At 46.5% G+C, this 22,779-nt stretch overlaps 1 protein-coding gene across 1 annotated transcript in view; it reads left to right on the forward strand.

Annotated features, from left to right (window-relative positions):
* Positions 1-392: 392 nt before the first annotated feature.
* Positions 393-22,779, forward strand: part of CRACR2A (calcium release activated channel regulator 2A) — a 152,845-nt gene continuing 130,458 nt past the window's right edge. Inside the window, exons 1-2 of the mRNA XM_081593892.1 lie at positions 393-616; positions 1,425-1,532. The gene's annotated coding sequence lies outside the window, so the exon portion shown is untranslated. The remainder of the gene's footprint in view (positions 617-1,424; positions 1,533-22,779) is intronic.

Consider the following 22,779-nt stretch of genomic DNA (forward strand, 5'->3'; position numbering starts at 1 on the left):
CTGAATGAACTACAGCTGATAGTAGTTTCTTTTATCACTTTGGTAATATCAGCCTCAGGGTAAAAAAAAATGCATTTATAAGAAACGATCTCGTAAATCTTGTGGTGGTAAAGAAGAAGGTTTTGTATCAGTGTCGCTTTCATTTCTAGACTGTTCCTGTGAGGATGGTCAAGACCTGGGAGCCGCTCTGCACTCACAAATACACTCTTTCTACATGGAATAATCAACGCTCCCTGTAGCAGGTCATGGAGGGCTGCAGATGTTATATATTTCTTTCTGAGATGTCTATGTCTCATTTCCACCTTGCATTATTTAAACCTCAGTTCTCAGCTCAGAGTTAATGGACTCTTGAGGTGTTTGTTTCCTGTAACTCTTACGTAACCCACTTGCAGGTGTGGGAAATCTCTTGTTCTTGGTTTGAATCATCACAAGCAACAGCTAAACACATAACCCATGGCAGAAAACATTTACTCCATGCAATTGAAAATTCCGAAACAGACCAGGGCCTGGCATCTTCACTCTCGGTGGCTCCTGGCCCAGAGGAGAACCCAGGAGTCTGTCTGCCCTCACCCGAAGAGCGAGCTTTCTGAGTCCACTGGCCTCCAGCCCCTCCCAGGTACATCTTTTTGAAACGAGTTAGACACTTCACTTAATCTTTCAGCTTCTGTTGGTCAAAAAGAGAGGTGTTAATAGATCCCTTAATTGTAGAGTGGTAGAAAGGCAAAACAGAATGACTAAGACTACCTACCCATGGAGACAAGTCAAGCTTTCCGTTCACTGAAGCTAGGTCCCAGTCTGTCTAAGTTGGACTTTTACTGGGACTCGTGATGATGAAAATTCTGCTGAGCTTTGATGGATGATGTAGAAAGGTGATATCTTTACAGAAATGTGTCTAAGCCATCCAGGTATTTGATGTCACCTCCCAGGTTGCCCCAGTGGATCAGCCGGAGACACGAGACCTGGGTTTGGAAGATCCCCTGGAGGAGGGCATGGCAACCCACTCCAGTATTCTTGCCTGGAGAATCCCATGGACAGAGGAGCCTGGTGGGCTACAGTCCATGGAGTCGCAGAGTCGGACACGACTGATTGACTGCTCGCGTGTGCACACACACACACAGAGGTTGCCAAGAACAGTTCTAAAAACCATCTTATAGTGAGTGATTCTGGTCAGCCTTCCATCCCAGACTGCCCTCTGGCCCCCGGGGGAAGGATGTTTTATTTATTTTTCAATAAACATTGTATTTTGCATAAAATAGTCCGTTTCTAGATGAAAGTATACATCCCTGTACTCGTAAAGTGAAAAAGGGAAGGTAATGAAAAGATAGCAAGGAAAAGAAAAACAGAAGCCTTGTCAAAAATTATTTTTGGTCAGAAGCTTCAGCAACGTGACTTTCCTTCATTTTACCCCTTTGCCCTAAATGCAGGGAAAGCTTTGGTGAAAGAAGCCATCCTGCTTCACTTCCTGCGAATCACTGGATCATAATGCTTGGGCATTGCTGATGGAAAAGAGGAACATTTCAAAGAAATACAAGGTACACGACTCTTGGGGGCTGCCTGGTCATCGAGAATGATGTCCATGGGAGAGGTGAGTCCCAAACGTCTGGGAAAGATGTTCACAGCTCATCATCAACCCCCACTATTCCTCAGGGAGTATCATTCCCAGACTCTAGACTGGGAGCTGGCTGGGGAGTTGGTTTGGTGTGTCCCACCTCTCCCCCCACCCCTGCTGTCCTGTGTTCATCCATCTCAGGTGGGAAAGCATCTTGCTTCTTCCTGACACCTGGGGGCTCCTTCCTGAATGTGACTCAGCTCGGCCTCCTGCTGCAAGATTATGTAAAGCGTTTTTTCAGCTCTAATTGCCTGGCTTTCGTTCCTCAGCCCTGCAGGCTAAGAGCTTGGCTTTTATTTGAACCTTCTCCCTTTGTGTCTGTGGATCTAAGAAATTAGCACTGGTCTTATTTATTTTTAATGGCTTCTCGTGAGAAGGGAACATACAGGGATATGCCAACAACGCTTGTATTCTCTGCAGCTTTTTCCGCTGTGCTGTGCCCTCCACCGAGAGCCTACACAGCCAGCTGATCCCGGCTCCCACCCCGCTGTTTAAGCCAGCTCAGGAGAGTTGGAATCCAGAGTCCAGTTCGGCTCATCTCTGCAATATTAACCATGAACCCAGATGGTGCTTCTTGTGTTTTCCTGTTCCTTTTTAAGAAATACCTTGTCCTGAAGGGCTCATGACACTTGAGTATCTCTTCAGGTCCCATACAGAATCAGTAGACCTTCTCAGTCCGCATTTGATGAACATTCTTAGAGAATTCTTGGAGAATCAATGTCCGGCCCAGTTCCTCCTCTTTATTCGTTTAAGAAAAAGACCATCTTGGGAGCACTGATCTGAGTCTTATTTCTGACTTTGCTGGCTCCAGGTGACCTTAAATAACTCACCAGAGGGGGACAGTCACTTCTTAGAAGGTAAAGTTTGTTGGGGACTGACCGGGCTCTCGGTAGAACAACCTGTGGCTGGATTTCTCTAGGAACACCTGACTTGACTGAGGGCCAAGAGGCAAGGGTTTGGGACTGGAAGGGAAAGGGACTGACCTAGTTCTCCCCGAATCTCCCACCACTCAGTCCGTCCACCTCAAGTTCATGTCTCTGAGTTCCAGGGGTGAGCCAGGCAGCAACCCAGTCCAGCATAGCCCCAGCCCCGTGGGACTCATGGTCCAGCAGGAGGACGCCCTGAACTATTACAGGCTTTAGTAAAGGGAAAGTTAAGGCTGCTTGGTGGCCTGTGACCAAGGATGTAACCAATCCCAGGGGATCAGAGGAGGCTTCCCTGAGAAGTGACATCTGGACACACAGATCAGAAAGAGGGGCGGGTGCTAGTTAGGGGGACTCTGGGCCTGGCCACACCCTTCCATGCCTCCAGGTTCCAGGAGATGAGGGACAGGTGTGGGTGTGGGCCAGTGGAACATTCTTTATCATTTGAGTGAAGATGGCAGGATCCTAACCACTTCAAGAACCAGAATCTGTCACCTCAATGCCTGCACCTGGCCCAGAGGTCTGGCCTCCAGGGGGCCGGGTCAGTGCGGGGGATGGGGGTGGGGAAAGGAGGGGGGGTGGTGGTGACTGGGACATCAGCCGACGTCGAAGAGATTTTTATTCGACTTAGAATCCGGATGCTGATTATGCAGAGTTGTTCATTCCTGTTCCTGGGCCTTTGCTCGTGCTTTCCTCCCCCGCTTCCACTGCCAGCCCAGAAAACACACACACATCCCTCCTTCTACCTTCAGAGTCCATCAGAGTCCCGTCCATCTGCAGCTTGGGCTCTGGGGTCAGATAACCAAGCTGAGCCCTGGTTCCGTCTCCTGCCAGCTGTTTGGCCCTGCAGAGGCAGAGGTCACTTAACCTCTCTGTGCTGCACCTCTTCGTCTGTAAACGGGGTAATAACAGCGCCTAGGCTTCCCCAGTGGCTCAGCAGTCAAGAACCTGCTTGCCAGTGCAGGAGACACGGGTTTGATTCCTGGGTTGGGAAGATCCCCTGGAGGAGGGAATGGCTACCCACTCCAGTATTCTTGCCTGAAGAGTCCCATGGACAGAGGAGCCTGGCGGGCTGCAGTCTAGGGGGATCACAAAGAGTTGGACACAACGAAGTGACTAAACAGCAACAATGCCTACCTCTTGTGATGAGCTGATGACGGTGGAGTGCTGCTTAGGAGAACACCTCAGGAAGGTTATTGGGTATTAACATTTAAGACCCAGAGCTCTTGGGAGCCTGACAAGTTCCACCTTTGGAGTCCCGGGCATTCTTTTCTTCTTAGCACTTACTCGATCAATGCCCTTCGGCCAAACAGCCCCAGAAGCAACCCTGGAGCTAAACAATCAGGGTTGTAGCCAGCGAGAGTCCAGACCTGGAGCCATGTGAGTCCCAGCAAGCGGGGCTTAGGAAGAGCTTATTGAGGATTAGGGAGGAGCCTCTAAGGATGCGAGGCTCTGGCCAAGATTGGAGGCTGCCAGGAAGCAGGCAAGTCTGCAGCCGGGCATTTCGATGGGTCTTATCTGTGGGACAGGAAGACAAGCCGGAGGATGAGCTGGACTTGGTCACGGAGCAGCAGACACTCCTTCTGGCTGTGGGGTGGGTGTTTGGTATTCCATGGGTTGCTCACTGACCTTATTTTCATCTATGCTTAGACACAGTTATGAAGTGGCCTTGCTCTGTCCCATCTGGCCAGAGTCTCCCCATTCCTTGCACCCCTCGGACTGTGTCTGCCCAGGGAAGGCCCAGGGACTAGGTGTTCTGTGCGTGTTCCGTGCTGTATCTGCATGTGATCCACAATCAGGAGGGGTAAGGAACTCGACACCCTCACATCTCAGCCCTGTACGCACTCCTCTCATAGTTTTCTCAGAAGACGATTTTAATTCAACAAGCTCCTTAATGTTGATTCTCCTTTCTGAGTGGCTTTGCTCTGTAGGGTGATTGTGTTTGGCTGGAGGTCAGAGACCACCTTACAGTTCAGTTCAGCTGCTCAGTCGTGTCTGACTCTTTGCGACCCCATGGACTTCAGCATGCCAGTCTTCCCTGTCCATCACCAACTCCCGGAGATTGCTCAAACTCCTGTCCGTCGAAGTACAGGGGATTCCTAATTAGACTAGCATCTGGGCGGTAACTTCAGATGTGCAGATGACACCACCCTTAGGGCAGAAAGCAAAGAAGAACTAAAGAGCCTCTTAATGAAAGTGAAAGAGGAGAGTGAAAAAGTTGGCTTAAAGCTCAACATTCAGAAAACTAAGATTATGGCATCCAGTCCCATCACTTCATGGCAAATAGATGGGGAAACAGTGGAAACAGTGGCTGACTTTATTTTTCTGGGCTCCAAAATCACTGCAGATGGTGATTGCAGCCATGAAATTAAAAGATGCTTACTCCTTGGAAGGAAAGTTATGACCAACCTAGACAGCATATTAAAAAGCAGACAAAGGTCCGTCTAGTCAAGGCTATGGTTTTTCCAGTGGTCATGTATGGATGTGAGAGTTGGACTATAAAGAAAGCTGAGCGTAGAAGAATTGATGCTTTTGAACTGTGGTGTTGGAGAAGACTCTTGAGAGTCCCTTGGACTGCAAGGAGATCCAACCAGTTCACCCTAAAGGAGATCAGTCCTGGGTGTTCATTGGAAGGACTGATGTTGAAGTTGAAACTCCAATACTTTGGCCACCTGATGCGAAGAGCTGACTCATTGGAAAAGACCCTGATGCTGGGAAAGATTGAGGGCAGGAGAAGGGGATGACAGAGGATGAGATGGTTGGATGGCATCACCGACTCAATGGACATGAGTTTGGGTAGACTGCAGGAGTTGGTGATGGACAGGGAGGCCTGGCGTGCTGCGGTTCATGGGGTTGCAAAGAGTCGGACACGACTGAGCGACTGAACTGAACTGAACTGCGCGGTGAGATGCTATTGTAAGCATTGGGCACTAGAGGGCAGCATCTTACCCAGACCTCGCACAGCAAAGTCCAGCGCTGACCTCCCAGTGCTAAACTGGAGAACAGGGGGAAAGGACGCCCCCAGAAAGTGCCTGGGCTCCTCTGCTCAAGTCCATGTGGGCCTGCATTCATCCCTTTTGTAATAATTGCTGGTAAAAGTGAGTCCCTTTTGAACAGTAACCTCTTAACATGTTTTTTTATTTTTAAAGCAATTGCTTTTTGTTTGAAGCACACAATGCAAGAACTCCCTACATTAGGTTCTTTAAAACATACACATCTTTTCTTCTGTTTTAAATATCACCAAACAGTGTGATGGGATATTATGTCTGAAGCCTGCTCTTGGAAGGGCTGGGGGAAAAAATTTCTTTGTCCCATTCTTTTTTTTTTTTAATTGGCATCATGTCAAACAGTGGCTCGAGTAAAGAATCTACCTGTAATGCAGGAGACCCAGGTTTGAGCCCTGTGTTGGGAAGATCACCTGGAGGAGGAAATGGCAACCCACTCCAGTATTCTTGCCTGGAGAATCCCATGGACAGAGGAGCCTGGCAGGCTACAGTCCATGGGGTCGCCAAGAGTCGGACATGACTGAAGCTACTGAGAATAGCACAACAGAGTCTAACCTCTCTAAAATCTTTGCCCAGATAACCCTTTCCCATACCATCACTGAATCTTTATTTTCTTTTCTCATATAAAATTTTATGTTACCCAGCAAATAATTTCGGAGTACTTTCTGAGTCCATAAAGACAAAAATAGTTACTCTTCAAAGCTTCCCTCTCCAGTCATCAAATTAAGTAAAATCACTGTCTCTAATCCTGTAACTTCTTTCCTGCCTTACTCCATTGCAAAGTCAGCACCTTAGGACCCTCTGCATACGCTATGTTGTTTACCAAACGTGTGTCCAAAAGTTGGGCCATAAACTTAGCTTAAAATGGGCATCTTTGACATATCAACACATATTTCTTTTAAAATTTTGAATATTATTTATTTACTTATTTGGCTGTGCTGGGTCATAGTGTGTGGCATGTGAGACCTAGTTCCCCGACCAGGGATCAAACCCGGGCCGCCTGCATTGGGAGTGCAGAGTCTTAGCCACTGGACCCCCAGGGAAGTCCCACAACATGCGTTTCTGAAATCCCACTCTCAAAGTCCGAGGAATTGAAGTTGGTGCACTGTGGAGTTTTAAAAGGTAAACGTTCACACTGTTCCTGTCAAAGGGAGGTGGGGTGGAGGGTTAGGTAATAACCTGTCGCTGCGAGGACAGGAAGTTGACTCCTGAGGTCACATGTCAGGGTCAAAGCTGGCAGAGACCCCAGACACAGGCTTTGTGGTCACCCGGCCAGTTATCTAGCTTTTCCTGCATCTTTGTTGTAACGTGGCTGTCTTTGCCTGAGCTTGGCACTGATACTCTCCATTAAAAAAAAGAAATGTATTATAAGATCAACATTTAAAAAAATATGTGTCATGGGTTTAGCATTTTCTGTTTGTAAAGCAGTGTGCTGTCATGGAAAATACAGGTTTCAGAGTCAGATCACCTTGTGTGACAGACCCAGCTTAGCCCCTTTCTAACCATGTGCCTGGGTGAAGTCACCCAGCTCCTGCCAGCTGCTACTGCTTTGTCTTTTTCTCATATTTGTGTATTTATTCATTTTTATTTATTTTTGGCTGTGCTGGGTCTTCATTGCCGCATGGGCTTTCTCTAGTTGCCACGAGTAGGGGCTACTCTCTAGTTGTGGTGCATGGGCTTCTCATTGCAGTGGCCTCTCTTATTGAGGAGCATGGCCTCTCTTACTGAGGAGCACAGGCTCTAGGGTGCCCCAGCTTCAGTAATTTGGGTGCTTGGGCTTAGTTGCCCCCTCGGCATGTGGAATTGTCCTGGACCAGGGGTCAAACCCATGTCCCCTGCACTGGCAGGCGAACCCCTCACTACCAGGACCACCAAGGAAGTCCTCTTTGTCTTTTAATGCTGTTGTGAGTTATCAGAGACTGGGCGTATGAAGGCGCTCAGCACGGTGTCTGACGTATGTTGGCAGCTCCACGATGGGGCCCGGTTTTTTGGCTGGCTGAGTTCTTCTCGGAGGCAGGCGTCCATCCCTTAAGGCCAAGGTGGAGGCCCAGAAGGTCTGGGAGAAGTGACCCTGCGGAGCCAGAGTCAGCCCAGAATAGACCTTCGCCTCTCAAAGAGCGTGAGAGCACGAGATGCAGGAGAGGAGAACTGAGGCACAGAGAGGCCAGCAGCACGAGGAGGAATCCATCTGTGATCTAGACGCCACCCCCCGACTTCCCGACAGCCCCGGTGCGCTGGGGGCAGAGCGCGCTGTGCACCAGGATTTCAGACATTCCTTCCAGCCCGAGGACTCTCGGTTGAGAAGCCTTCGTACACTTTCATCGTCAGTGGTAACAGCAGTAGCACCTAATGCTCGGGCTTTTCCTAGGTGACCATGGCCTGCGGTCAGGAACTTGCCATCACCTGCTGGCAGGTCCTCTGTGTAAGTGCCAGTGTTAGTCAGTCAGTTGTGTCTGACTCTTGGCGACCCCGTGGACTGTAGCCCACCAGGCTCCTCTGTCCATGGGATTCTCCAGGCAAGAATACTGAAGTGGGTTGCTATTCCCTTCTCCAGGGGGATCTTCCCGACCCAGGGGATTGAACCTGGGTCTCCTGCATTGTAGGCAGATTCTGTACCATCTGAACCATTTTCTTCTCTTTTCTTTTGGCAGAACCTAGCTCATTGCCTTAAATATTGGCATGTCTCTTTGTTGGTTTTAGAGTCACCTGCATTAACCCAGGTCTCATCTTGGCTCTTCCCCGACCTTGGCAGGTCACTTCCTCCCCCTGGGCCTCAGCTCCATGTCTATAGAACAAGGAGGTGGTCTAAGGCCCCTTCCAGCTCCTGTCTTCTGTGAAACACAGCTCCCACTCTCTCAAAGCTGCTGAAAATAAAAGCAAGGTCACCTCTGCAAAGCAATTTATGTTCACAGCTCTCCGGCTTAGCATCAGACTTGGATCATAAAAAGGCAAGTAGACAGAACACCAAATAAGAAGCAGCATATATTGAAATAAAGGATGAAATAGCAGAGAGCGAGGGTGTTGTCCGTGTAGCCAGAGCTGTTTGAGAGAATATGGACCCTCTTGCTGGGTGACCTTTGAGAGTCTGGTCCATGGTAATAAGAGGAATGATAGCACTGGGGGTGCGCTCTGCTGTCATACAGGTTGTCTGCCACCCACAGGCAGCGAAGAACCTCATAGCGGATCTAGATTTTGAGGCATTCCCCCCAGTGACTGAGGTCATGCAGGATAAGGTAGTTGGCACAACCCTGGGTGGTAAATCCCCACCTAGAAGAGGCTGACTTCATGCCTTGGTCTTCTACATGAGAAAGCAAATCGCAGAGGAGTGAGATGGGGGGGCGTTCACCTCGAATCACCTCTCATGCATGTGCAAAGTTAGATCACTCAAAAATAATGCTCTTCGTTGTGATAACGATTTACATATGACAGCTATTTGGAATCTGCTAATCAATGGGAAAAACTCAGGACTGAAACCCAGGCATTTGCATTATGTAGCCAGTGCCACAGGTTTATGGTTCATTTACCCGCCAGTGGCATAGTGTGCACTTTGGATCTCAGGGAAGATAAAAATCTATGTACTATCTGGACTAACATGGCAGTGAAGAAGCTTCAGAAATACACAGCAATATGGGGTGGTGGTTATTGCAGTAGCATTTGGGCTTCCCTGGTGGCTCAGCTGGTAAAGAATCTGCCTGCATTGTGGGAGACCTGGGTTCAATCCCTGGGTTAAGAAGATTCCCTGGAGAAGGGAAAGGCTACCCACTCCAGTGTTCTGGCCTGGAGAATTCCCTGGACTGTATAGTCCATGGGGTCGCAAAGACACAACTAAGTGACTTTCACTTTGGCAAATCTGAATAAAGTATTTGGGATGGAAGTAGTGAAGCCAAATCCACCCACTCATTAGCCTTTAATTCACTCTCATAGCCTAAAGAGAATAAAAGGAACTAAGAAGTTTTGGTAATATGAGGCTTCAGTTATTAAAACTACCAAATGAATGCTCAAAATTAGAAACTGTTCATTGTTGCTTTAGTCGTTAAACATCACAACAAGGTCCGACTGTCCAGCACAGAGAATTCTATTCAATGTCCTATGATAAACCATAATGGAAAAGAATATATGAAAAAAGACTGCTATATATGTATAACTGAATCACTTTGCTGTACAGTAATAATTAACAAAACACTGTAAATCAACTATACTTCAATTAAAAAAAATTAAAAAAAAAAAACACAAACCATCTATTGGCCATCCACTGTATGCCAGGGGATAGCCGTTCACCTGCCAGGCCAGTGCTAGGACCAACTTGAAAGATAAACGGCGTGTGGTCCTCACCTTCTGAGGGCTCTTGGTCAAGTGAAGAGACACGCAGGTCAACAAGTGAATGATAACTCTGTGTGACAAGTGCTGATCAGAGATGAACTCGCATGTCCTGGGACATACAAAGGTGTCAGACGTGCCTGGAGAGCAGGTAGATTTAACTTGCGAGTAAGGCCACTTCCTACCTTAATCTTGTTGTTGTTCAGTCGCCCGTTTGTGTCCGACTCTTTGCAACCCCATGGACTGCAGCATGCCAGGCTTCCCTATCCATCACCAACTCCCAGAGCTTACTCAAATTCATGTCCATTGAGTCAGTGATGCCATCCAACCATCTCATCCTCTGTCTCCCTCTTCTCCTGCCTTCAGTCTTTCCCAGCATCAGGGTTTTTCCCAAAGAAGGAAGATCTACAACCGACAAAGTGAGAAAGGACAGTCCAATCCAGGCAGACATGAGCGTGGGCAAGTGTGTGGGGCTAGGAGGGACGGAGGCGGTCTGTGTCTAAGGAACAGTGCGCAGGCGTGGCAGCCACGTCTGCTTGTTCAGGAAGCAGAGAGTGGAACAGCTGAATCACAGGGGATGTGGCCGGAGAGAGGGCTCGGGCCACAGTGGGAGGGGCTTCGTGTTCTAAGTGAAGGAGATTGGATTTTGTTTGGGAAACTGATCAAAGTTCTTAGGAAGCTGAGGCACGATGGGCGAGACTGGATAAATCGAGATGTTGTGGGCGGAGATCAAGAATACGGGCACAGGGGATTCCCTGGAGATCCAGTGATCAAGGCCCTACACTCTCAGTGCCGAGGTTCAAGACCCCACAAGTGGCACATGCGGCCTAAGAAAAAGCGCACGGAGCACCCTTGGAGAATGCGGCGGACATCCACGTTTGATTGACCTGGCGCAGCTCCCATCTCCGGGGAGCAGCAGACACACCGGGACGCCCCTGTTCCCCCCGCCCCACCTTCACTATGTCAGCCTTCCCAAGAACTGCCGTTTAAATGTAAATTTAAAATTAATAAAAAGTTTAATAAAAAGGCATCTCCTTAGCTATAATGATTGATCTAAGGGTGGATACCAGATACAAGCTAGTTCAATCGTATTTTCTCCACCCTGTCCGGAGTGTTTGACCAACATATGGGCACGTGACCCCGATCTGAGACCTTCCCTGATAATTCTGAATTTTGAACTGTCACTAGGGGAAAGAGCTGTTTTTTTTTTCCCAATGGTGAATCTGTCAAGTTGCAAATTTAGCGATGCTAATGGTTATGTTTCTAATATTTGGAAAAAAAACTGGCCTTCAGTAGAAAAAAGTTTAACCTTAGCAGAGACGCAGATGTGAGGCCCAGAAGGAAGTTAGTTCTGGTGGTCTTTCAGCCTCTGGTTCCAGGCATCCCTGGAGTTAATTTCATCCCCTCCTGTCCTACAGTTTGGTTAACGTGAACCCATAAATTACCCTTTCTGCTGGAGGTAGTTCTTATTGGGTTTCTGACACTAGCAACCGAGAGTCCTAATGAAGACAGGGAGATAATTAAGTCTGATCTTGATACATTGCCTTTTAAAAGACTCTTCTCTGGGTGGTGATGGAGCTCAAGGGGAAGAGCAGAACCAGAAATAGAGACTCAAAGGTCATGTTTGGTTTAGAGGTTGTCTGAGCCCTGGAAGTGAACGAGCTCACCTGAGGTTAAGTATAGGAAGTGATCCGAGGCCGAGGAAGCATTTTGAAGGATGCCAGCATCCAAGGGAACAGAGGAGGAGGACCAGCTGTCTCACACTCAGGCTATTTCTGGTTTCACCCAGCTCTTCCACTCTCAAGGTCCTCCTCCTTGGGGAGAAGGCCACGTCTAAGTCCAGGAGGGGGTCGATAGTTTCTCTTTTTCTTTCTTTTCTTTATTGGTCATGCAGCATATGGGATCTTAGTTCCCCAACCAGGGGCCAGGGATTGAACCTGAGCCCCCTGTGTTGGAAGCTCAGAGTCTTAACCACTGGACCACCAGGGAAGTCCCCTTTCTTTCTTTTTTAACTCTCTAGGCCACATCTTTTGAAATCTACAACAGAGTAATTCTAGTTCTCCATCCCCCCAAAGCTCTTCCTTTTATTTGAAACCTGTGATCTCATAATTTAGGTCTTCTTCAGGGTTACATCCCTCACTTCTTTCAGCCGTTGTTGTTATTCAGTCACTCAGCCATGTCTGACTCTTTGTGACCCCATGAACTGCAGCCCTCCACTATCTCTTAGAGTTTGCTCAAATTCATGTCCATTGAGTCAGTGATGCCATCCAACTATCTCATCCTCTGTTGCCCCCTTCTCTTGCCCTCAATTTTTCCCAGCATCAGGATCTTTTCCAGTGAGTTGGTTTTTCACATCACATGGCAAAAGTGTTGGAGCTTCAGTTTCAGCATCAGTCCCTCCAATGAATATTCAGAGTTGATTTACTTGAGGACATACTGGTTTGATCTTCTTGCAGTCCAAGGGACTTTACTCATCTGGTAGTGATCAGATTTTACTGAACCCTTCTGGTCTTTCTCATCTGTGGTTGTTCTGCAGATAGTTGTGATTTTTGGTGTGCTCGTGAGAGGAATCGAGCCCAGGGTCTTTCTACTCTACCATGTATACACACATCCTCCTATATACTTTAAATCATATCTAGATCACTTATAACACCTAAAATAATGAGATGTAAATAGCTTTAAATACAATGTAAATTCTATTTAAATAATTGTCAGCATGTGGAAAATTCAAGTTTCACTTTTTTGAAGTTTCTGGACTATTTTTTGCAAATATTTTAAATCCACAATTGGTTGAATCCATGAATGGGGAACCTGTAGATTCAGAGGGTGATGACTGTCTGGGTGCGGAGAAACTTCCCTTGCTCCCTAAACTGAGGTTTTAGAATGAACTTCTGTTTCGGATTCACTCCTACAAAATTTTCTATGTGTGTGTGTGTGCGCGCGCGCGTGTGCGCACTCAATCACGTCTGACTCTTGCAATCCCATGGACTGTAGCCCACCAGGCTCCTCTGTCCATGGAATTTTCCAGGCAAGAATACTGAAGTGGGTTGCCATTTTCTTCTCCAGGGGATCTTCCCAACCCAGGGATCAAACCCGCATCTCTAGCATCTCCTGCATTGGCAGATGGATTCTTTTACTGCTGAGCCACCTGAGAAGCCCATGTGACGTGTGTGTGTGTGTGCATTACTGCCTGGCCAACGTGGGTCTCAGCTCTGCATCCACCCGCAGAGCCCATTTCCATCCCTTGCCATCTGGCCTCTGAACCACAGGCAGCAGGATCTCTGCCAACAGCCCGACGTGGTGGTTTATGTTTCTTTCCTTCAGCTGATTTGTTCTTGTCTCGGGTCACTAATCCACTGCGAGAACTGGTGATCAGACGCCTGTCACAGAGGACCAGAGTTGTGATGGGTGTAGCTGCTACAGCAGAAACAGCAAACTTAAAACATGTGGTGTGCACTACCGCGGGGCCTTGTGCATTGAGTTCTCCCATTGACCAAAGATGTTATTGGTCTTCCAAGACTCCTTGTTTAGAAACCTATAGATTCCTTCCTTGCCATATTCACCAGGAAAGTGTCATTTAATTTACATACGGTTTTCTTGGATCGAATAAAGCAGCTGAAAGCAGTTGTCTATGTTTTTCTCCTTCTGATTTACTTCACTCAGTGTGACAGACTCTAGGTCTATCCACGTCTCTACAAATGACCCAGGCTGAGTAATATTCCATTGTATGGAACGGAATATTCCATTGTATATATGTACCACAGCTTCTTTATCCATTCATCTGTTGTCAATGGACATCTAGATTTCTTCCATGTCTTAGCTACTATAAACAGTGCTGCAATGAACACTGAGGTACATGTGTCATTTTGGATTATGATCTTTTCAGGGTTTATGTCCTGCTGTGGGATTGCTGGGTCCCCACATGGAAATAGTAGTGAATTTCAGGAATACCCCCACCAGACTCTTCAGTTCTCTGTGAGTGAGCCATATCCAATGTGTTTGTATCTAGCACAGTACGGTATTTAGCAGTACAGACTCCAGAGCCAGGCATTCTGGGTTCACATCCTGCCAGGAGCACTTGCAAGCTGTATGGCCCCTCTATGCTTTGGCTGCCCTATCGGTAAAGCAGCACGGGTCTCCCAGCTGTGATGGCTGCATGGGTGAGGACAGCTGAGGGTTAGGACACAGCCTGAGCTGTGAGTACTAGAGATCGAACCCTGTGCCCGGTGCCTCCTGGGCTCCGCACAAGGCTGTGAATGAACAGCAGCAGTCTGCGACTGCTCACCTGGCTGAATCCCCACAGGTATCCCTACCCCTGGATCAGAAAGGTAGGGACATACCTCTAGGGGAAAAAAAAAGACTGGTTGGAATGACTGACTAGGGAGGCAGTGAAATGTCTTTCTTTGGGGTTCTGCTAACAATCCTGACTCTCCTAACTGGAGGAGGCAGGGTTGGAGTCCTGCGTGTTTGTGAGGAGCTGGGGGCATGGGAGGGAAGGGGCGTATGAGCTCTCTAACAAGAGAAAGGATGGTCCTGACTCGGACCTTACGCGGGTCCCCGCTGGCAATAGCCGCTGGGCTCCACCAGAGGGCGCCCTGGGGTTAACATCCCTGAGCTAGGATTCGCTCACACCCTTCCAGGGGGACTCAGCTGGACTTCTCAAGGGCTGTCCTCGGTCTCTATTGAATCTTTACCTCCTGGAGCCTTGGCACTGTCAGTACCCACCCTTCATTCTTTTCCTGTGACCCCGAGCCTCTGGTTAAGAACGATGTCCTGTATCAATTCACAATATTTAGAGATCACAGTGAATGAGACTCTGAGATTCCTCAGAGGGGATTGTCTGGGGTCTTCTAAGCATTATGAATGTGGCAGAACCACTCAGGGTCAGCCTGTCTTTAATATATGTGTTGTGTGCATGTACACATGTGCATGTATAGACTCGTGAATGTAATAAGTGATCATAGAGCCTCTTGATGAAAGTGAGAGGACAGTGAAAAAGTTGGCTTAAAACTCAACATTCAGAAAACTAAGATCATGGCATCTGGTCCCATCACTTCATGGAAAATAGATGGGGAAACAGTGGAAACAGTGATAGACTTTATTTTTCTGGGCTCCGAAATCACTGCAGATGATGACAGTAGCCATGAAATTAAAAGACGCTTACCCCTTGGAAGAAATGTTATGACCAACATAGACAGCATATTAAAAAGCAGAGACATTACTTTGCCAACAAAGGTCCATCTAGTCAAGGCTATGGTTTTTCCAGGAGTCATGTATGGATGTGAGAATTGGACTATAAACAAAACTGAGCACCAAAGAATTGATGCTTTTGAACTGTGGTGTTGGAGAAGACTCTTGAGAGTCCCTTGGACTGCAAGGAGATCCAACTGGTCCATCCTAAAGGAAATCAGTCCTGATGCTGAAGCTGAATCTCCAATACTTCGGCCACCTGATGCAAAGAACTAACTCATTTGAAAAGACCCTGATGCTGGGAAAGATTGAAGGCAGGAGGAGAAGGGATGACAGAGAATGAAATGGTTGGATGGCATCACCGACTCAGTGGACCTGAGTTTGAGTAAACTCCGGGAGTTGGTAATTGGACAGGGAAGCCTGGCATGCTGCGGTCCATGGGGTCGCAAAGAGTCATACATGACTGAGTGACTGAACTGAACTGAGGTGTACATGCACTTTGAAAATATAATGTTTATACTCATGTTCCCTTAATCTATAAACTGCCTTACTTCTCTTACTGCTTGAGGCTTCTGGCTTGCTGTATTCCCTCTACTTTCCCAAGAGTGCAATCTCCAGAACTTAACTCATTACTGAACCAAACTCGGTCCCTTCCCCTGAGTGCAGTAAAGTCGATCTACCGACACCAGGTTGTAAAGAAGAAAAGTAGCGTTTATTGCAGGTGCCAAGCAAGGAGTCCAGGAAAGCTAGTGCTCAGAACACCTGGACTCCCTAAAGGGTTTCTCAAGAAAGCATCTTTAAAGGCCAGGTGAGGGAGGTGGGGGTCCAGGGTATGTGATCTGCTCGTGGGGTTCTCTGATGGGCTGATGGTGGTACCAGGGTGGGGTCACAGGGATGAACATGATGAGTCCTCAGCCTCCAGGAGGCCTGGGGGTATGTGCTCATGGTCATCAAGTAGTTAACATTTTCCATTTGGTGATGGTTTTAGCATCTGTAAAAAAAACTCAGGAAGGTTGAAGAGGGAAATGTAATAGGAAGACTTGCTCAATGTAGAAGAGACGGGCACCATGGAGAGGGCTCCGGGAGAACTCCAAGGGGTAGAGGACGCAGGGAAAGGGAACAAGGAAGAAGCCTAGGAACTTAAAGAGCCCGCATGCCCGCTGGTCTCAGACCCCAGAGGGGAGTTCCTGTGTCAGGAAGCATGCTGCCTGCAGCACGGTGATGGTGATGCTGGCAAGGATGAAGGTGCCCAGAGCTGATGGCCGAGGGCAGCCTGCCGCCCCCCTGCAACGCCACTGGGGTGCCTGCTTGCTGCCGCTCTGAAAAACATACATAGGAAAGGGGGAGGAAAAGGCCCTTCTTTCTCTCTCAGCCATGCATCGTCCCGCCCACACTCCAATGTCCAACCTCAGGGCCAGCCAGCTGGCAACAGGAAACCTAGCCTGCAGAGTCCAGCTCCAGTATTACAAAGTGGGAGAAGGCCGGGGGAGGCGGGTGGAGCTGAAAGACGTGAAATTAATAACTGGCACAGATGGAAAGTACATTTTTTCATCCCAAGGATGGAAGGAAGCCCAAAACACCATCATGCAAAAGGGAGATAGATTGACTCAGAGAGGCATTTGCACCTAAAAACCGATGGTTTAGGTGAAAACATCTCTTGGAGCAGAGTTATGAGATGCATTCTGCTTGCTGCCAAGGTATTGGGTAAGCAAGACAGGGTGTTGTAAAACCTATTGTGCAAAAAATGTGCAGAACGCTGAGGGCTCTTCAACTGAGCAAATGCCCAATACGGAGTTGATATAGCTGAGAAATGCATTCTAGAAGAAATGGAGTCAAAAGTCAATCATTGAAAGATCACTCTTCAGGGAGGCTCTTTATTACTTTCAAAAATGGTGATAAACTTTTTCTGTGCAAAATACCATTTACCACCTCCCCCCGACCCAAGCTCTTGATATTTCTGGAGAGTCTAAGACTGAGGTTTGTAGGGTCTGGGGCACAGACTTGGTGAGCCGTGAAGCCCCCTCTCCCTGCCAGAAGGGAGTGGGTCTGAGGATGAAGAGTGGGAAGGGTTCTTTCCATTTGATGGAGAGGCAGTCAGGGACCCGTCTGGCCTGGTCTGTTGCCTGCACTTGTGATGTGGTGACCGATCCGTGCAGTCAGCAGTTCCTCCTCTCTCCCCAGAACCCTGACTTTCCTGCCTCCATTGCAGCTTCTCTAATTGCAAAGTGTCCTCCCTGATTTGCTCTCTAGACAATCAGGTCTGCAAAGTGCTGACTCCCAGCCTTGCTGGGCAAATTGAACACATCGCTCTTGGAAATGCCAATGCTGCCAAGGTCAGTCCAAGGGTCCCCCTTCTCTATTGGAAGCCTGCTTCACCTCCTATCTATCTCAGCAGTGGTGAATCTGTATGGATGAGACATCTGTATGGATGCGACATCTACCCTCAGCTGCACCAGGTCCACGTGGATTGAGTTAGGCCTCGAGCCATTCTATAAGTGTGATAAAGAATCTGCCTGCCAATGTAGGAATCACAAGAGATGGGAGTTCGATCTCTGGGTCGGGAAGATCCCTTGGAGAAGGAAATGGCAACCCACTCCAGTATTCTTGCCTGGAGAATCCCATGGACAGAGGAGCCTGGTGGGCTACAGTCCACAGGGTTGCAAAGAGTTGGACACGACTGAGTGACTCAGCATGCACACACGTGAGTTACAGAGGTATGTACATTTGGAAAAACTCATTTTGTACATACAAAAAGCAGGTATGTACATTTGGAAAAACTTAAGCTCTATAAATTCAGTTGTGTGTAAATTATTTCTCAATAAAATTTTCTTGAAAGTTAAAAAGTGCTTTCATACACATTATTTCTGTTTGTTCTCCACAACGTCCTGAGAGAGGAATGCAGTGAAAATTCTCCCCATTTCACGTTTCAGAAACCCAACGTTCAGATAAAAAATTCTACGAGTTGCCTGAGACCTCTCAACCGGGATGAAACTCAGCCTTTTACTCCTGTTCCATTTTTTCTTTCTATTACATGTACTACTTAGTGGTTTCAGCTGCACCATGAAACAGGGTATAAACTGGGTCTTTTATAAACAAGTGAATGGAATACAAGGTTCCAGAGCCAAGCCAAACCTGCAAGTTTCCTGACACAATGGACTAAAATAAAAGCTGGAGCATAAAGAGGCTTCCTGGTTGGTTCAGTGGCGAAGAGTCCACCTGTCAGTGCAGGGGACACAGCTTCGATCCCTGGTCTGGGAGGATCCCACAGGCTGCAGAAAAGCTAAGCCCATGCCCCATGATTAACTGAGACTGTGCTCCAGAGCCCAGGAGCCGCAACTGCTGAGCCCACAAGCTGCAACTGCTGAAGCCTGGACACTGGAAAGTCCATGCTCTGCAACAAGAGAAGTCACTATAAAGAGAAGTCCAAGCACCGTAACTAGAGAAAAGCCCACCCAGCAAGGAAGACCCAGCACAGTCAAAAATAAATTAAATAAATAAAACTGGACATAAAAATATCCTCTACAGTGATAGTTCATATGGGCATGTATGGTATTTATTTCAAAAAATTTTAAATTAAAATGTAATTGGTGTATTAATACCATAATATGTTATTTTCAGGTGTACAACGTTGTTTTTGTTGTTCAGTCACTCAGTTGTGTCCCATTCTTGTGACCCCATGGACTGCAGCACACCAGGCTTCGCTGTCCTTCACCATCTCCCAGAGCTTGCTCAAACTCATGTCCATTGAGTTGGTGATACCATCCAACCATCTCATCCTTTGCTGTTTCCTTCTCCTCCTGCCTTCAATCTTTCCCAGCATCGGGGTCTTTTCTAATGATTCAGCTCTTTGCATCAGGTGGCCGAAGTATTGGAGCTTCAACATCAGTCATTCCAATGAATATTCAGGGTTGATTTCCTTTAAGATTGACTGGTTTGATCTCCTTGCAGTCCAAGGGACTCTCAAGAGTCTTCGCCAACACCACAGTTCAAAAGCACTAGGTAGTAATTTAATATTTGCACACTTTATGAAATGATCACTGTGATAAGCCTAGTAACCATCTGTCCCTGTGCAGAATTATTATAATACATTATTTGCCATATTCCTTATGCTGTATATTGTATCCCCACGGCTTATTTATTTTATCGGCGTCCCAGGTAGCTCCATGGTTAAGAATCCACCTGCAATGTAGGAGACATGAGTTTGATCCCTGGGTAGGGAAGATCCACTGGAGAAGGAAATGGCAACCTATCCCAGTATTCTTGCCTGGGAGATTCCATGGACAAAGGAGCCTTGAAGGCTTAGTCCGTGGGGTCACAAAGAATTGGACATGATTGAACTTCTGAGCACATTATTTATTTTATAACTGGAAGTTTGTACCTTTTAATCTCCTTCACTTATTTCACATCCCTTCTATCCCCTTCTCTCTGGAAACCGCCTATTTGTTTTCTGCTACTAGGAATCTCTTTCCCATTTTCTTTCTTTCCCATTTTCTTTTGTTTTGTTTTTTAGATTCCACACCAAGTGAGATCATTCAGTGTTTGTCTTTGTCTGACTTATATCACTTAGCATAACATCCTCTACGGGCCTCCCTGCTGGCTCAGTGATAGAGAATCCACCTGCCAATTCAGGAGACACAGGTACAATCCCTGGGTTGGGAAGATCACTTGGAGAAGGAAATGGCAACCCCCTCCAGTATTGTTGCCTGAGAAATCCCATGGACAGAGGAGCCTAGCAGGCTACAGTCCATAGGGTCACAAAAGAGTCGGAGATGACTTAGCAACTAAACAACAATATTCTCTCGATCCATCCAGTTCAGTTCAGTTCAGTTCAGTCGCTCAGTCCTGTCCGACTCTTTGCAACCCTATGATTCGCAGCATGCCAGGCCTCCCTGTCCATCACCAGCTCCCAGAGTCTACCCAAACCCATGTCCATCGAGTCGGTGATGCCATCCAGCCATCTCATCCTCTGTTGTCCCCTTCTCCTCCTGCCCCCAATCCATCCCAGCATTAGGGTCTTTTCCAATGAGTTAACTCTTCTTATGAGGTGGCCAAAGTATTGGAGGTTCAGCTTCAACATCAGCCCTTCCAATGAAGGACTGATCTCCTCTAGGATGGACTGGTTGGATCTTCTTGCAGTCCAAGGGACTCTCAAGAGTCTTCTCCAACACCACAGTTCAAAAGCATCAATTTTTCGGCACTCAGCTTTCTTTATAATCCAACGCTCACATCCATACATGAACACTGGAAAAACCATAGCCTTGACTAGACGGACCTTTGTTGGCAAAGTAATGTCTCTGCTTTTCAATATGCTATCTAGCTTGGTCATAACTTTCCTTCCGAGGAGTAAGCGTCTTTTAATTTCATGGCTGCAATCACCATCTGCAGTGATTTTGGAGCCTAGAAAAATAAAGTCTGACACTGTTTCCACTGTTTCCCCATCTATTTGCCAGGGAGTGATGGGACCAGATGCCATGATCTAAGTTTTCTGAATATTGAGCTTTAAGCCAACTTTTTCACTCTCCTCTTTCACTTTCATCAAGAGGCTCTTTAGTTATTCTTCACTTTCTGCCCTAAGGGTGGTGTCATCTGCATATCTGAGGTTATTGATACTTCTCCCGGCAATCTTGATTCCAGCTTGTGTTTCTTCCAGCCCAGCGTTTCTCATGATATACTCTGCATATAAGTTAAATAAGCAGGGTGACAATATACAGCCTTGACGTTCTCCTTTTCCTATTTGGAACCAGTCTGTTGTTCCACGTCCAGTTCTAACTGTTGCTTCCTGACCTGCATACAGGTTTCTCAAGAGACAGGTCAGATGGTCTGGTATTCCCATCTCTTTCAGAATTTTCCACAGTTTATTGTGATCCACATAGTCAAAGGCTTTGGCATAGTCAATAAAGCAGAAAGAGATGTTTTTCTAGAACTCTCTTGCTTTTTCGGTAATCCAGCGGATGTTGGCAATTTGATCTCTGGTTCCTCTGCCTTTTCTAAAACCAGCTTGAACATCTGGAAGTTCACGGTTCACGTACTGCTGAAGCCTGGCTTAGAGAATTTTGAGCATTACTTTACTAGCGTGTGAAATGAGTGCAATTGTGCGGTAGTTCAAGCATTCTTTGGCATTGCATCCATCCATGTCACAAATGGCAAGGTTTCATTTTTTTCAATGTCTGAGTAATATTCCATTGTATATGTACACACATAATATGTACAGATATATGTATATGCATATATATATATGTATACATGTATACATATGTATGGGCTGCCCCGATGGCTCAGTGGTAAAGAATCCGCCTATAATGCCGGAGCTGCAGAAGACAAGGGTTCGATCCCTGGGTCAGGAAGATCCCCTGGAGGAGGAAGTGGCAACCCACTCCAGTATTCTTGCCTGGAGAATCCCATGGACAGAGGAGCCTGACTGATAACAGTCCATAGGTTTGCAAAGTGTCAGACACAACTCAAGAGACTTCACACCACATACATATGTACATGTCATGTACATATATATATTTTGTTGTCTTTTTCATAATAGCCATTCTGACAGGTATGAGGTTCTCATTGTGGTTTTACTTTGCACTTCCCTGATGATTAGTGATGTTGAACACCTTTTCATATGCCTGTTGGTCATCCGTATGTCTTCTTTGAAGACATCTATTCACGTCCTCTGCCCAGTTTTTAATTGTTGGGCAGTTGTTTGTTTTTTGATATTGTCTTGCGTGAGTTCTTTGGATATTTTAGGCATTAACACCTTATCAGGTATATTGTTTGCAAAAATTGTCACCCATTCAATAGTCTGCTTTATGTTTTATTGATAGTTTCCTTCACTGTGCAAAAGCTTTTTAGTTTGACACAGTCCTGTTTTATTTTGCTTTTGTTTTCCTTGCCTGAGAAGACATATCCAAAAAAATACTGCCAAGACCAGTGTCAAAGAACTGCGTATGTTTTCTTCTGGCAGTTTTATGGTTTCAGTTCTTACATTTTTGTCTTTACTACATTTGAGTTTATTTTTGTGTATAGTGTGAGAAAGTAGTTCAGTTTGATTCTTTTGTATGTAGCTGTCCAGTTTTCCCAGTAGCACTTATTAAAGAGGCTGTCTTTTCCTCATTGTATATTCTTGCCTACTTTGTCTTAGATTAATTGACCATAAGTGCATTGGTTTATTTCTGGGCTTTCTCTCCTGTTCCGCTGATCTATGTGTCTGTTTTTGAGCCAGTGCCATACTGTATTGATTACTACAGTTTATAGTATAGTCTGGGGTCTGGGAGACTGATTCCTATAGCTCCAGTCTTCTTTCTCAAGATTGTTTGCTACTGGGGGGTCTTTTGTGTTTCCATATAAATTTTGGAATTGTTTGTTCTGGCTCTGTGAAAAATGCCATTGTATTTTGATAGATATTGCTTTGAATACATAGATTTCCTTGGTGGTATGGTCACTTAACCATATTGATCCTTCTAATACAAAAACACAGTACATCTTTTCATCTGTTTGTGTTGTCTTCAGTTTCTTTCATCAGCGTCTTGTATTAATAGTTTTCCTAGTACATGTCTTTTATCTCCTGAGTTAGATTTATTCCTAGGTATTTTATTGTTGTTGATGTGATTATACACAGGGTTTTTTCTTAATTTCTCTTTTGGATGGTTTGTTATATAAGAAGTGGCACACATTTCTGCATGTTAATTTTGTATGTTGCAACTTTAGTGAATTCATTGACTAGTTCTAATAGTTTTGGCCTAGT

Source organism: Giraffa tippelskirchi, chromosome 4 (assembly GCF_054371585.1).
Source record: "Giraffa tippelskirchi isolate mGirTip1 chromosome 4, T2T-mGirTip1v1.2.pri, whole genome shotgun sequence".
NCBI lineage: Eukaryota > Metazoa > Chordata > Mammalia > Artiodactyla > Giraffidae > Giraffa > Giraffa tippelskirchi.